A 15,742-nucleotide genomic window follows, 5' to 3' on the forward strand; every position below is an offset into this window, starting at 1 on the left:
TAGATTGTTGAATTTTCATAGGCTTGTTGACACCACTCCTCTAGCTCATTTATTTGCCACTGCCTTTGTCTAACTGCGCTATCCAAATCAAAGTTAAACGATTTAAATGCCCATAACGCTTTATGTTCTAGCTCCACAAGTAAATGACAACCTTTTCCATTCATAAGCCTAAAGGGAGTGAACCCTGTAGAAGTCCTATAGGCAGTTCTAAATGCCCATAAAGCATCATCTAGCTTTGTAGTCCAATCTTTCCTACTGGCTCCTACAGTCTTCTCTAAAATGCGCTTAAGGCCCCTATTAGTAACCTCTACTTGCCCACTCGTTTGTAGGTGATAAGGCGTGGAGAATCCTTGAGATACTCCATATCTTTTAAGCACTTTCTCAAGTTGAGAACTATAGAAATGGGTTCCCCTATCACTAATTAATGCTCGAGGTGTTCCAAACCTAGAGAATAGTCTCTTAAGGGACCTCACAACTACCCTAGCATTATTAGTAGGCACGGCTTGTGCCTCAGGCCATTTAGAAAAATATTCAACAGCCACCATTATATACTTGCATCCATACGAAGAAGGAAAAGGACCCATAAAATCAATGCCCCAAACATCAAAAATTTCCAACACTTGTATACTATGTTGGGGCATTTCATACAGCATCCATAACCTTCCTAGCCATATGGTTTGCGGCTTGGTGTCCACCAACCAGTCCCTCATGACAATGCTTGAGAATTTGAATGATCTCCTCCCCATATACACACCTCCTGATAATTTAATCTGCACAAATTCTAAACAAGAAGGGGTCATCCCAAATGTAATACTTCAATTGGCCCGTCATACCCTTTGGGAGTACCCTTGCAGCCAAATAATTTGCATAATCAGAAAACCAAGGAATAGCATTTGCCACCTGCATTGAGCATAGGTGCTCATCCAAAAAGAAGTCATCGATCTCTTTCTCATTAACCTCCTCCAAGTGCGGGTTCTCTAATCAAGAAAGATGGTATGCTGCAAGATTTTCAGCTCCTCATTTGTCCTTAATTTCCAAGTCAAATTCCTGTAATAGAAGAACCCAACGAATCAATCTTGGCTTAGAATCATGCTTTGAAAATAAATACCTTAAAGCAGAATGATCCGTGTAAACAATTGTCTTTGACAGCACAAGGTAGGAACGGAATTTGTCAAAAGCGAACACGACACCTAGGAGCTCCTTCTCTGTGGTTGTATAGTGTTCTTGGGCATCCATAAGCGTCTTGCTAGCGTAGTAGATAGGCTGGAATTTCTTCTCCTTGCGCTGGCCTAAAACAGCTCCAACTGCAAAATCACTAGCATCGCACATAAGTTCGAAGCGGCGCCTCCCAATCGGGGAGATACCATGATGGGAGCCGTGGTTAGTTTTTCCTTTAATAATTCAAAAGCTCTTAAACAATCATCATCAAATTCAAAAGGTATATCTTTTACTAGCAATTGAGTTAAAGGCCTAGCAATCTTAGAAAAGTCCTTAATGAACCTTCTATAGAACCCTGCATGCCCTAAGAAACTTCTAACAGCCCTAACCGAAGTAGGGTAGTTTACTTATAACTTTCACTTTAGCTCTATCTACTTCCAACCCTGCATGTGACACTTTATGTCCTAAGACTATACCCTTTTGGACCATAAAATGACAATTTTCCCAATTCAACACAAGGTTAGCTTCAATACACCTAGCTTTCCAAATTTTGCAAACAATAGGAAAAAGAGTTACCGAATACAGAGAAGTCATCCATGAAGACCTCCATCGACTCCTCTATCATGTCATGGAAAATGGCCATCATACACCGCTGAAAGGTCACAGGCGCATTACATAAGCCAAACGGCATCCGCCTATAGGCAAAAGTGCCATAAGGACAAGTGAATGTCGTCTTCTCTTGGTCTTTTAGTGCTATGGGAATCTGAAAATAACCAGAAAAACAGTCAAGGAAACAATAATACTTATGGCTTGAAAGCCTCTCAAGCATTTGATCGATAAAAGGAAGAGGAAAGTGGTCCTTTCGGGTTGTGTCATTCAAGCGTCGGTAGTCTATGCAAACCCGAAAGCCAGTTACCATTCGTGTAGGGATCAACTCCTCCTTTTCATTTTTCACCACCGTCGTGCCCCCTTTCTTAGGAACCACCTGCACAGGACTCACCCAAGCACTGTCAGAAATAGGATAAATTAAACCTGCATCAAGAAGTTTAATTACCTCCTTTTTAACCACCTCTTTTATATGAGGGTTCAACCGCCTTTGTGGCTGCACCACCGGTTTGAACTCATCCTCCATCAAAATCTTATGAAGGCAGTAACTCGGGTTTATTCCTGGTATGTCAGCCGTCTTATATGCAAATGCCTTTGCATACCTTCTCAAAATACACAGCACCATCTCCCTCTCCTCAGGCATGAGATGAGCGGAAATAATAACCGGTAAGTGCTTTGCTTCATTTAGGTAGGCATACATTAAGTGCGCTGGCAACTTTTTCAACTCAAGAACGGGCGGCTCCTCCAAAGAAGGCTTCAGCTTCTTTACTCCTGACCTGTCAAGATCAACAAAACCATCAGTCTTTTCATCATTAACATCAACAACTAATAAGTGCTCTAGCTGCTCCAACACTTGTTCATTGGATAAGTTATCCTCATTTTCTTGCATTGCCACATGCAAAGGATCATCAATCATTATTTCCTGCAATTGAGATTCCACAATATCATTGATAAAATCAATCGAACAGACAGTACCATCATGCTCATATGGGTATCTCAAGGATTTAGTCAAATCAAATGTAATGCTCTCATAATCTACCCTAAGTTCTAGCTTTTCGCTACTAACATCTATCAAAGCTTTAGATGTAGCTAAAAATGGTCTACCTAGGATCAATGGGACATGACTCTCACCATTTATATCCATGACAACAAAATCCACAGGAAATATAAATTTGTTAACTTTAACTAGCACATCCTCTATAATCCCTTTCGGGTACTTAACAGTTCTGTCTGCTAGTTGTATACTCATCCTGGTAGGAGTTAGCTTAGAAGTGCTTAGTCCTAACTCCTCAAACAATGAAATAGGCATCAAATTGATGCTAGCTCCCAAATCAGCTAATGCTAGCAATTTCAATTTATCCCCAATCAAACAAGGTATAGTAAAACACCTTGGATCGCGTCGTTTGACTGGAATCTTGCTCTGAAACACTGCTGAGTATTCTGCATTCAAGGTCACCAATCTCAAATCCTCTAACTTCCTCTTGTTTCTTAGAATTTATTTTAAAAGATCTAAAAATCCTGCACATCAGAATCAAGTTAATCCCCAATTACTTAAAAAGATCTAAAAATTTACCAAATTACTGATCAACTTTATCCTGCTTGAGTTTTGCAGGATATGGAATGGGAGGTTGGTATGGCCTCGAGGGGATCTTCTTCAAATCCTCCTTCTCTTCAACTGCTCCCTTTTCTTTCTCCTCAGGCTTGTGTTTCTTTTTCGACTCATCCACCTGCACATCATAATCATCATTAGTGAAAGGCTTAGATGGACTAGGAAGTTCCTTACCTGATCTCAAAGTAATTGCTTTGGCATGCTCCCTTGGATTAGACTCTGTGTTACTTGGAAGCGTGCTGTCACGACCCCACCCGTGGGCCCGTGACCGGCACTAGGGAATGGGTAGGCTTAAGGCCACCGAAACCCGTAGTAAGCCTGACACTCACTGATTTAAACAAATCTCATCTCAAATTAATATTATTAAAACCACAAATTATCTTAAATACCTACATTCTACATAAATACTTCGCCCCGATTAAAAACTAGGCGAGACCTCAAACTCGGAAAATTTACAACCGATACATCTACTATTACTACTCATGGAGAATCTAAGATTTACCAATTTACATACCAAATCAAATACATCACCCGATGATGAAGGAGTCAGTTATCAATAAGAGTCGCGAGAGGACTAACAAATACGAATCAAAATAAGAATAGAGACTGTTAGTCTCGAGAGTGAGTTAAAATCAAATAATCTAGGGACTATTGCTTCTTCTCGGAAAACATAGATTATTCAAATCAGTATATCAAACCATACTATAATCATACCCTACTATTTCCTTCACATAAAATATTAATCATTCGAATCAAAATATCAACCATGCACGTAAATACAATCCATATTATAATCATACCATATTAAATAAATAAATGAATAAATAAAAATATATTTTTACTTTTACGGGACGAGTGGCTCAAGAGAACCCTAACCCCAAATTCTAACGTACCATTTTGGCTCTCTTAATCCAATAAGACTGGCACCCAGAGAGCAATGCTCGACCGGGGACCTTACCTCCACCGATCACTTGAATTCCAAATAAGCCATACCAGAGAGCATCGCTCGATCGGGACCTTAACTCCCAGAATCAATCAACTCAGCCCAGAGAGCAATGCTCGATCGGGGCAAACAAATCCATAATAACCTTATGTCCATGATCATTAATGGCAGACGCGTCCCGATGTAACCCATCAAAGTGGCATGTTCTACAAGCCACGTTTCCCAATTCGCAATCATCACATATAATAAATATCATTATCCGATGAACTCAACCAACACATATCGGAAATAAAGATTAAAGATTTAAGGTAAAACAACGTGCAATTTGTGAGAGGAAAAATAATAACGCTTATCTTATTATAACATACTAATAATAATATTTATATTATTTCAAATATTAATAATCAAGTGAAATCATTTATCTTGCGATACTAATAATCATATTAAGCATAAATTCTAAATAGCATATTAAAATCGGACTAGCAATAGCGCAAAGATTAAATGACTTTAACTCACGGGATTGGGCGACCTCCTAGCTCGCCTTGCCCGGTTGGAGCGAGCCAATGTATGATCATCTAATCACGGAAAATAATTTATCAAAACTGAAACAATCGATCATTAATCCTAGGTCTAGACTCCTAGACTGACTGTCTAAGAATCTCGACTCGGAGAATTCTACCGAAAATCCCGTGAACCTCCCCTACAACACGAACATTACCCCCCAGAAAACGGGTCCAGGACCCTGCCGGAAAATACTCCAAATATCCAACAATTTAAACAACGGGAGTCGGGTCCCCAAACTTCACTATCTCCCGACTCCGCCACACAGCACAAAACATAAGGCAGGCAACTGACAGACAATTATTTTTGACTCACAATAACATCAAATACTCAATATAAACCATTAGAAACAATTAAACCAAGAATTTCTAAAATTAATGGGCCAAAGAAAATTACCGAGACGCTCGATCGCTCGGTCGACTCACCTCCGGCTGCCGGAGTCCGATCGACGATCCGAACACACCATCGGACTCACAACGATGCGTTGATGACGATCCCCGCTTCTGATTTTCCGATCTGACACCCGATCATCCGGAGAGATTTGCGGACGATCACGGCCGTCGATTCGCAAACGAAGCCCGATCGCCACCAAACCGGTGCCATCGTGAAGCTTGAGCAGAGGAAAGTCTGGATACGCCCTCCGATCATCCATCCTCCGCCGGAGCTCGCCGGAAAAGCCCAAAAACCTCGGCTGCCTCCACTTCGCTGGAACTCTCTCCTCCGGCCACCAAAACCGACGCCGCTGCCGCCAAAAGGAAGCTCTTTCCAAGGGGAGCTGATCGCCACTAAGATCGGCCGGAAACGGCCGGAACGGCCTTTGAAAGCCGCTGCCACACGCGCGATTCCCGCCGCCACGCTACCATCGGAGTCGCCGCTGTCTGCCGCCACAACAAGACGCCGCTCCCCGAGCGCCACCGACGCCTCTCTCTCTCTCTCTCTCTACCTTCTCTCTCCCCGATTCCATTTCTTTCAATATCGACATTAGGCCCCCGAACTTTTCCTTATTACAATTTGGTCCCTCAACTTTCTTAATTACTTACAATTTCATCCCGCAGAATTCCAATTTTACCCCCAAACTTCTTTTTAGCCTTTCAATTAAGCCCTTAACTATTTAATTTGGGCCAAAACCAAATTATTGAAAATACACAATTATAAAAATACCCCCACGAGCATATTTATTTACAAAAATACCAAGCTCACAAATTTCCATTAAAACCCCATAAAAATAACATTATACTTTCAATCCTTATTCCAAAATAAATTTCCAATTTAGTCCTAACACACAATTAAATTAAATAATCAAATTCCAACTTAAAATTTAATACTACTAATCAATTATAATACCAATTTTCTCAAAATTCTTTTATTAAAACGTCCTTTATAATTTCTTCCAAAATTTTCCAATATATAATTTTACTTATATAAATATGCATTTGAAAAAAAAAAAATTTGAATAACCAAAATATAATCATTTCTCAAATAATTTACTTGAATAATTTCTTAAAATTTCAAACTAATTGCGTATAGAAAATAACTCATTTATTTGATTAATATTAAATTTTTCATTAAATCATTTCAAATTAAACCCAATAATAATGAAGCTAAAATTAACTTAAATAAAAACTCATTATTAAATATATAAAAATTCCGGGTGTTACACGTGCCTAGCTACCTCTTAGCCATCATCCTAGACAACTGCCCAATTTGAGTTTCTAAGTTCTGAATTGAAGCTTGTTGATTTCGAATGGCAGTGTCCGTTTATTGAAATCTGTTCTCTGAAGTTGCAATGAACTTCGTCATCAACTCTTCCAAGTTAGGTTTCTTCTCTTGACTACCTTCTGGTTGATGGGGAACAGAATGCAAAGGTTGCTGGGGATGCAACCTCTTTTATCCTGGTGGACCTTGGTTATTGGAATTCCTCCATCCAAAATTAGGATGATTCCTCCACCCTGGGTTGTATGTATTGTTGTAGGGATCATTCTGCTGCCTACCTGCATAATTAACATGCTCAATGTTAGAAACATTAGTAGGCATAGAAGATGCAAACATACCTCCCGCTTTACAATTGACACTGTAATGCGTTCCACCACAGAATTCACATCCGGGCTAAACTGCTTGGACCGGCATATGAAGTTCTTCTATCTTTTTGGAAAGTAGCTCTACTTGTGCTGCCAAGGCTGCTGTAGGATCTGCCTTAGCCCGATATATAACGGGCTTTGGACCTCTAGCCCGTGGAGTTTGCCACTAATAAGTGTTAGTGGCCATCTCTTCTATCAAATCCTGGGCTTGCTCAGGTGTTATGCTATTGATAGCTCCCCCTGCAGCTGCATCTACCATTTGTCTAATGGTTGTATTCATGCCACTATAGAATGTCTGCACTTGCATCCAGAGAGGAAGACCATGGTGTGGGCAACACCTTAACAAGTCCTCAAGCGCCCCGTGCTTCGACGCCGATTCTCCTTCACCCTGCACAAAAGAAGATATGTTATTTTGCATTTGAGTAGTCTTAGCAGAAGGAAAATACTTATTCAAAAACATTTCAGCCAAAGAAGTCCAGGTAGTGATCATTTTCGGTGGCAAGGACTGCAGCCATCTTTTCACTCTATCCCTCAAGGAAAAAGGAAACAGCCTCAACTGTATGGCATCATCAGCTGTTCCATTAATCTTAAAGGTATCACATATTTCCAAAAAGTTGGCGATATGCTCGTTCGGATCTTCACTCGCCAATCCTCCAAATTGCACCGTATTCTGGATCATCTGGATTACATTTGACTTTATTTCAAAATTATTGGCCGCCACGGGAGGCCTCACTATCCCAGTTTGCGTCCCTGCTAGAGAGGGCCTAGCAAACTCATACATGGTCCTTTCATCATGACCTCCATTTGCATTGTGGTTCTCCATCTCACTAGTTTCACGAACAGGAATCTCTGCTTCAATCTCCTCCTCTACTGCCTGCAAACGCCTCCTTAGCAATCTAAGAGAGCGCTCGGGTTCAGATAAAGGCTTTATAAGATTAGGATTAGAGCTCCTGGTCATAAACTACCTGAGCACAATAAAGAACAACAACACCAACAAATAGGATAAGAACAAAACTATACACAAAAAACAAATTATGAACAAAAAGAGAAATGACTAGACTAACAAATATTAAAATTTCAATTTAGTTCACAAAAAACTGTTCCCCGGCAACGGCACGAAAAACTTGATGTGTGCTAAGTCAAGCAAGACTATGACCTAAGGCAGTGTACCTATCAGTGGAGTATAGCTAACGGCGAGTACCAAGTGTCGTATTCCCCAAAGAATTACCTCAAGTATTCGGTTGCATGCAGTTTTTATAGTGCGAAATCATTATATACGAAAAAGAAACTAGAAGCTAAATATGAATTAATAAATAAAGAAAGATGAATAAACTAAAGTTAAATCAAGTACGAGAGAGGAGTTGACTGGTCAACTGTAGTCTTAGATTTTGTGAGCCAGCTTAACAAAAATAAGGAGAAATTTGCATGGGCCTACCTAATAATACTCTGACCCAAATTATTTCTTTGTATGTGTCCCAAACATCAAAACAGTCGTGTTCCTGCTTGTATTATGCTCGGGATTGATCGAAAACAACTTGATTTCTCCTTTTCGCACGTGGATTTACGTTTTGTCCCGCTTGATTATAGAGCAAAGCATTAACCCCACTAGCCAAGCTTGTCAACTACCTTCTCACGATTCCTTAATAATCCTTGTGCTATCAGGAGTTCTCGGGCCGAAAGGAACAAGGAATGATAGAGATCCTAATGGCTCAAGCCCGAAAATTGGACGTGCCTCGATTCTCGTCATTCACTCCTTCCTCCAAAATATTCGAACGAGATCATTCGAGAATGATATCATTGCTCGATCAACTGATATCATTTCATTCAAGAATGATATCAATACTCAATCCACTAATTTAACTTCCTTGCATTTGTCCCAGCAATGGATCTGTGCCTATGCTTGCCACTTACACATGCTTTCACTCGACACTCGTGCTTATGCTCCCCAAATAGAACCAAACCATCATATTAAACAATGATTAGAAAGAGAGGCATAAAAGAAATGAACAAAATCAGAACATAGGTACGATTTCGGGTCCGATAAGGAAAGAAATCACAAGTTCTTTGTTCTTCTCCATACGACTAGGCGTAAGGATCAAATTGTATTGATTTAAATAATAGGGTAGACAATGAACAAAAAAGAAAGGAAGGATGCGAGCGATAAGTCTATGTTTTTTATTTCCCACAAGGTAGAAAACTGATATAGTATGCTCATTAGCCTTAAATATTTGGTTGCATGCTGTTTTTATGGTGCGAAATCCCTCATTCCATAAGAGAAAGAAACTAGAAGCTAAATATGAATTAATAAATAAAGAAAGATGAATAAACTAAAGTCAAATCAATAACCACAGAGAAGTTAACTAGTCAACCGTAGTCCTAAATTCTGTGAGCTAGCTTAATGAAAACAAGGAGAAATTAGTATGGGCCTACCTAATAACACTCCGACCCAAATTACTTCATTGTATTACGCTTCGATTAATCGAAAACAACATGATTTCTCCCTTTCACACGTGGATTTATGTCTTGTCCCGCTTAATGATCAAGCAAAGCATCAAAGCCTTCGCCCAAGCTTGTCAACTGCCTTATCATGATTCCTTATGCTAATCCTTGTGCCATCAGGAGTCCTCGTGTCGAGAGGAACAAGGAATGATGGAGATCCTAATGGTCAATGTCCTAAATTTGGGTGTCCCTCGATTCTCGTCGTTTACTCCTTCCTCCAAAAGATTCGACCGAGATCATTCGAGAATGATATCAATGCTTGATCAACTGATTTCATTTCATTCGAGAATGATATCAATACTCGATCAACTAATTTAATTTCCATCCATTTGTCCGAGCAATGGAAGCCTATGCTTACCGCTTACACGTGCTTTCACTCAACATTTGTGCTTATGCTCCCCAAATAGAACCAAATCATCATACTAAACAAAAATTAGAAAGAGAGGCACAAAAGAAATGAACAAAATCAGAACATAGGTACGATTTCGGGTCCGATAAGGAAAGAAATTGCAAGTTCTTTGATCTTCTCCGTAGGGCTGGGCATAAGGACCAAATCGATTTGATTTAGATACTAGGGTAGACAAAGAACACAAGAGAAAGGTAGGACGTGAGCGATCAATGATACGAATCAAGACTGCCATGAGATTCCATTGCGAAAGCATGCACCAGAAAATCCAAAATGGAAATGCAACTCATGCATGAAAACAAAATTCCAACCTTATAATGAATCATTCAGTCCATTTTGAAGAATAAAAGCTATTCGGCCATGATTAGGATTTTGGGCATAATTCATATTTATATGGGTTCTTATCTTTTTGGATTTTAGTTTAAGTAATTGTTTTAGTTTATCTTTATTTAATTAAGGATTATTTTATTAGGTGTGAGTTATATGTATTGTGCGTAGAGTTACAAAATGGATGCACATGATTAGTTGTCATTTGGGAGTTACAAAATGAGTGCCATCAATGTAAAAACAGTCACTTTGAATGAGTTTTAAGGGGAATTAAAAGGAAATATGTGGGAAAGCTCAAAAGACATCCATTTAGATTTCTTTATCTTGTTTTGGCTATAAAAATCAAAGCCAACTTCATTTGTAAAAATGAATTGATGAATGATAATTTTTATTTGCTCTTTGTGAGTGTTTTTGCTTAAGTTCTTGCATGAATTTTGAACCTATCATACTATTTTTTAGTTTGTGGCGTTTGGAGTTGAATTCAAGTGCTAGTTTCATTGTTGGAACTAGTCTTCCCTAACTTCACTTGAGGAGATCCTTGGGTTTTGGAACCATCTTGATTGGAGGGTATTTTCTTGCATTCCATATGTATCATAACTCATTAGTTATTTGGGTGTATGGTTGCTAAAATGATGATTTCCTATCAATAAGTCTATATTTTTTATTTCCTATAAGGTAGAAAACTGACATAGTATGCTCATTAGCTTCATATATTCGGTTGCATTCCATAAGAAAATGAAACTAGAAGCTAAATATGAATTAATAGATAAAGAAAGATGAATAAACTAAAGTCAAATCAAGAATGAGATAGGAGTTGACTGGACAACCGTAGTCCTAGATTCTATGAGCCATCTTAACGAAAAAATGGAGAAATTCGTGTAGTCCTACATAATAACACTCTGACACAAATTACTTCATTGTATGGGTCCCAGACATCAAAACAATCACGTTCCTGCTTTTATTACGCTTGGATTAATAAAAAACAACATGATTTCTTCCTTTCATGAGTGGATTTACGTCTCGTCTCGCTTGATGATCAACCAAAGCATCAATGCCACAGGCCAAGCTTGTCAACTGCCTTCTCATGACTCTTTATGCTAATCCTTGTGCCATTAGGAGTCCTCCTGCCGAGAGGAACAAGGAATGATGGAGATCCCAATGGTCCAGGTCCTGAATTTGGGCGTGCCTCGATTCTCGTCGTTCCTCCTTCCTCCAAAAGATTCGATCGAGATCATTCAAGAATGATATCAATGCTCGATCAACTTATTTCATTTCATTCAAGAATGATATCAATACTCAATCAAATAATTTAATTTCCTTGCATTTTTCCAAGCAATGGCTCTATGCCTATGCTTGTCGCTTACACGCGCTTTCACTCGACACTCGTGCTTATGGTCCCCAAATAAAACCAATCCATCATACTAAACAAAGATTAGAAAGAGAGGCACAAAAGAAAGGAAAGAAATCGCAAGTTCTTTGTTCTTCTCCGTACGGTTGGGCATAAGGATTAAATCAAATTGATTTAGATACTAGGGTAGATAAAGAACACAAAAGGAAGGAAGTACGCGAGCAATAAGTCTATGTTTTTTTACCTCCCATAAGGTAGAAAACTGAAATAGTATGCTCATTAGCCTCAAGTATTCGATTGCATGCGGTTTTTATAGTGTGAAATCCCTCATTCCATAAGAAAAAGAAACTAGAAGCTAAATACAAATTAATAAATAAAGAAAGATCAATAAATTAAAGTCAAATCAAGAACGAGACAGGAGTTGACTGGTCAACCGTAGTCCTAAATTCTATGAGCCAGCTTAACAAAAGCTAAATTACTTCATTGTATGCGTCCCAAACATCAAAAAAATGATCGCGTTTCTTCTTTTATTATGCTTGGATTAATCGAAAACAACATGATTCTCACTTTCGTGTGTGGATTTTCATCTCGTCCCGCTTGATGATTAAGCAACGCATCAATGCCACTGACCAAGCTTGTCAACTGCCTTCTCATGATTCTTCATGCTAATCTTTGTGCCATCAGGAGTCAAAGAACACAAAAGAAAGGAAGGACGCGAGTGATATGTCTATATTTGAGAGGGAGACTAGTGATTAGCTCCCAAATTTCTTGAAAGAACCCATAACTTGATTTCCCACAAGGTAGAAAACTGAAATAGCATTAATAGGCATCATACTACACATGTTTTCATGCCCAATTGCTTACATTTTTATGCATGATTATCCCGTTTTATGCTAGAATCATATGTCTTTTGTTTCCTTTCTCGTTTCAGGTCATTTTCGAAGGACACTATCAATAATCGAGGGAAATACGCGTGATTACAGACCAAAATCCATCAAATTAGGCGAGGACTAGCACCCCGAGGGTTGAGCACGGCCTGGACTCCGGCCGTGATGAATTGCCAACTAGCTGCCTTCTAAGAGTGCCTTTTGGCACGGTCTCCGTAGCCACCACGGCCTCCACCATAGCCCGTGGTGGCCAGCACCGGCTTGGGCACGGCCTGGAAGAGGTCAACACAATGAAACCCTAGGGATCAGCACAGCCTGGACTCCACCCATGCTGACCAGCACAGGCTTGACCACGGCCGTGCTGAAGAGAGTATATAAGCAAAAGTTCAATTTTCTTAGAGGTGGCTCGAGTTTCTCTGACCTAATTCGAGTATACACTCAATTCACTTATTTTCTAGACCTCAATTGTCGACCTTGGGAGATCAAATTCATCAATTGAGGGAGGATTACACTTGTTTTCAATATTGATTTGAGGATCAAAACAACATTTGGGAGCATTTAAGAGGCAAATTAGGGTTTCTCATCCAACTTGAAAGAAAAGGGTGTACATGCCTTCAATTTTCTTTTCCTTATTTGTTCCTTATTTTGCTTTAACTATGAACATGAGTAGCTAGATCTTTTGAACCCATTGGGGTCTTTATTGTGATGGATTGTGCTTAGTTGTTAGATTTGTAATTGCCTTTCTTGTAATCTTTTTGCTATTTAGTAATAAAGTTTGATTCAGTTAGTTTGAGATGTTGAATTAATTGTCTTGTGGGTTGTTTCTTGACATTGAGAAATGCTTGTTACAACTGGAAATTGAATAGTAAGAACTAGTAGTTAACACTTAGAGATAAGGTTAATTCACTCGCCGAATTAAAAATTAACAACTCTTAATAGATCTAAATCACGCTTAATGCTAATCTGTAATAATCTGATAGGAAGAGATTCCATTGGGTTAGTGCAGGTTTATGAACTTGGTGAGCTCGAGAGAGGAGCCGAGTTCGATTCAGGATTTAGGCACGGGTAGCAAGATTGGTAATTTATAAAATCAACCTTAGAATTCCATCACTTAGGTCCCCTTTGGGTTTGCTTCTTTTGTTGTGATTGTCTTTCGATTGTCAGTTGCTATTTATTCCTTTATTTGGATTCATAATCATTAGTTAATTAATTTAGACTTCTCACACTCTATTTCAGACTAGATAACATAGTGAACAGTAGTAACTCTAGGTTCACCCGATCTCCAGGGATACGACTTTGATACTCACTAGTGCTAGGCCTCATCGATAGGTTCACTGCCTTAGGTTTAGGTTGCATAAGTAGCCCATCAAGTTTTTGGCGCCGTTGCCAGGGAATAAGTAACGATAAACTAGAGTGAATTATTTCTGTGTTAATTTAGTCATTATTTATTTATTTATTTATTTATTTTGTAATCTTTATTTTATTGTTATAGTTGATTGGCGGTTGTTTGGTTATTGGTTTCAGGTAGTTTATGACCAGGAGCTCTAACCCTGATCTTATAGAACCCTTATCTCACCTGAAGCGCTCTCTCAGATTATTGAGACGACGTTTGCAGGCAGTTGAGAAGGAGGACGGAGTTACAGTTCAGGTTCAAGGAGCAGACGTGATGGAGAACCATAAACCCTAGTCCGATGACGATCAGAGGACGATGTACGAGTTTGCTCAACCATCTTTGGATGGGACGAAAACTAGTATAGTCAGACTTGCTGTAGCAGCCAACAACTTTGAAATAAAAGCCAATGTTATCCAGATGATCCAGCAGCACGTGCAGTTTGGAGGATTGCCCAGCGAGGATCCCAATGCTCATATCTCTAACTTTCTGGAGATTTGTGACACATTCTAAATAAATGGGACAACCGATGACGCCATTTGGCTAAAATTGTTTCCATTTTCCTTGAGGGACAGAGCCAAGAGATGGTTGCAATCTCTTCCACAGCAGACAATTACTACCTGGAAGGCATTGGCCGAAAAATTTTTATATAAGTATTTTCCTCCCGCTAAAACTGCTAAACTTAGTAATGACATATCTTCTTTTGTGCAGTTTGATGATGAAAGCATGTACGATGCATGGGAGAGGTTTAAGGACCTTTTGAGATGCTGCCCACATCATGGATTTCCAGTGTGGATGCAGGTTCAAACCTTCTACAGCGGGTTGGACCTTACGACGAGGCAAATTGTTGATGCTGCAGCAGGTGGGGTGCTAAACAGTAAGACGCCCGAGCAGGCTCAGAATTTGATAGAGGAAATGGCCATGAACAATTATCAGTGGCAATCCTTTAGGAGTCGACCAGGAAGACAGGGAGTGGTTAACCAAGTAGATTCTACAGCAGCCTTGGCAGCTCAAGTGGACCTTATGACCAAGAAGATTAACCAACTTTAGATGCTTGCTCATGTAGCTGCTAACGCGAAGTTTTAGTATAGGGCTCTGCATAAAGATGCTAAACTGCATCGCGGAAGTATGTTTGCTTCATCTTCCTCTACTTTTCCATTTGTTTCTACTGTGTCTTCTGATGTTGAGCATGTTAACTATATGGGGAATGCCCCAAGGCAGCAGAACGATCCTTACAGCAACACATACAACCCTGGGTGGCGCAATCATCCCAACTTCAGTTGGAGGAACAATAATGCCTGTGGTCCACCTGGTTTTCAAAGACTTCATCAAGAACACAAAGAATACCACTGGCCCGACAAGCTCCTCCTCCACCAAAAAAGAAAGCAAATTTAGAGGAGCTTATGATGAAGTTTATGACATCTACGGAGATGAGGTTCTAGCAAACTGATAGTGCACTTAGGAACCAAGCAGCTCGATCTCGTGAACTTGAGACCCAGATTGGCCAAATCTCTAAGATGTTGTCTGAGAGGCAACAAGGAGCGCTCCCTAGCACCACTGACTTTAACCCGAGGGAGCACGTGAATGCCATCACTTTACGTTCAGGTAAGTTAGTTTCAGCTCCTTCTAAGCCTGTTTTTTACGACTCCACTATTGATGTGCAGGTTGAGGCGAGCAGCAAGGTTAAGGAACCTAAGTGTCACAGCCTGCCTCACATTGGGCAAGGCAAGGCTCACAGCCCGCCTCACATTGGGCAAGGAAGGCTGTCCATGGGCAGAAATATGCCCAACACATGCCCAGCCCAAAAGTTGCAGCCTAGCCCAAGTTGGCTGCCAAGAAAATCAAGGGAAGAATCTAGAAATTGCTAGAGGATGCAAGCCAAGGGGCTGCCTAGAAGCTTCCCTTGTTTGTACATGCTGTAGCTTCCAAA

At 39.8% G+C, this 15,742-nt stretch overlaps 1 non-coding gene across 1 annotated transcript; it reads right to left on the reverse strand.

The window, feature by feature from the left end:
* Positions 1 to 14,490: 14,490 nt before the first annotated feature.
* On the reverse strand, positions 14,491 to 14,597 carry LOC112535858. Its single transcript, XR_003079946.2, has one exon. It is a non-coding gene; the product is annotated as a small nucleolar RNA R71 (small nucleolar RNA).
* Positions 14,598 to 15,742: the final 1,145 nt, after the last annotated feature.

This window comes from Ricinus communis, chromosome 1 (assembly GCF_019578655.1).
Source record: "Ricinus communis isolate WT05 ecotype wild-type chromosome 1, ASM1957865v1, whole genome shotgun sequence".
Classification (NCBI taxonomy): domain Eukaryota; kingdom Viridiplantae; phylum Streptophyta; class Magnoliopsida; order Malpighiales; family Euphorbiaceae; genus Ricinus; species Ricinus communis.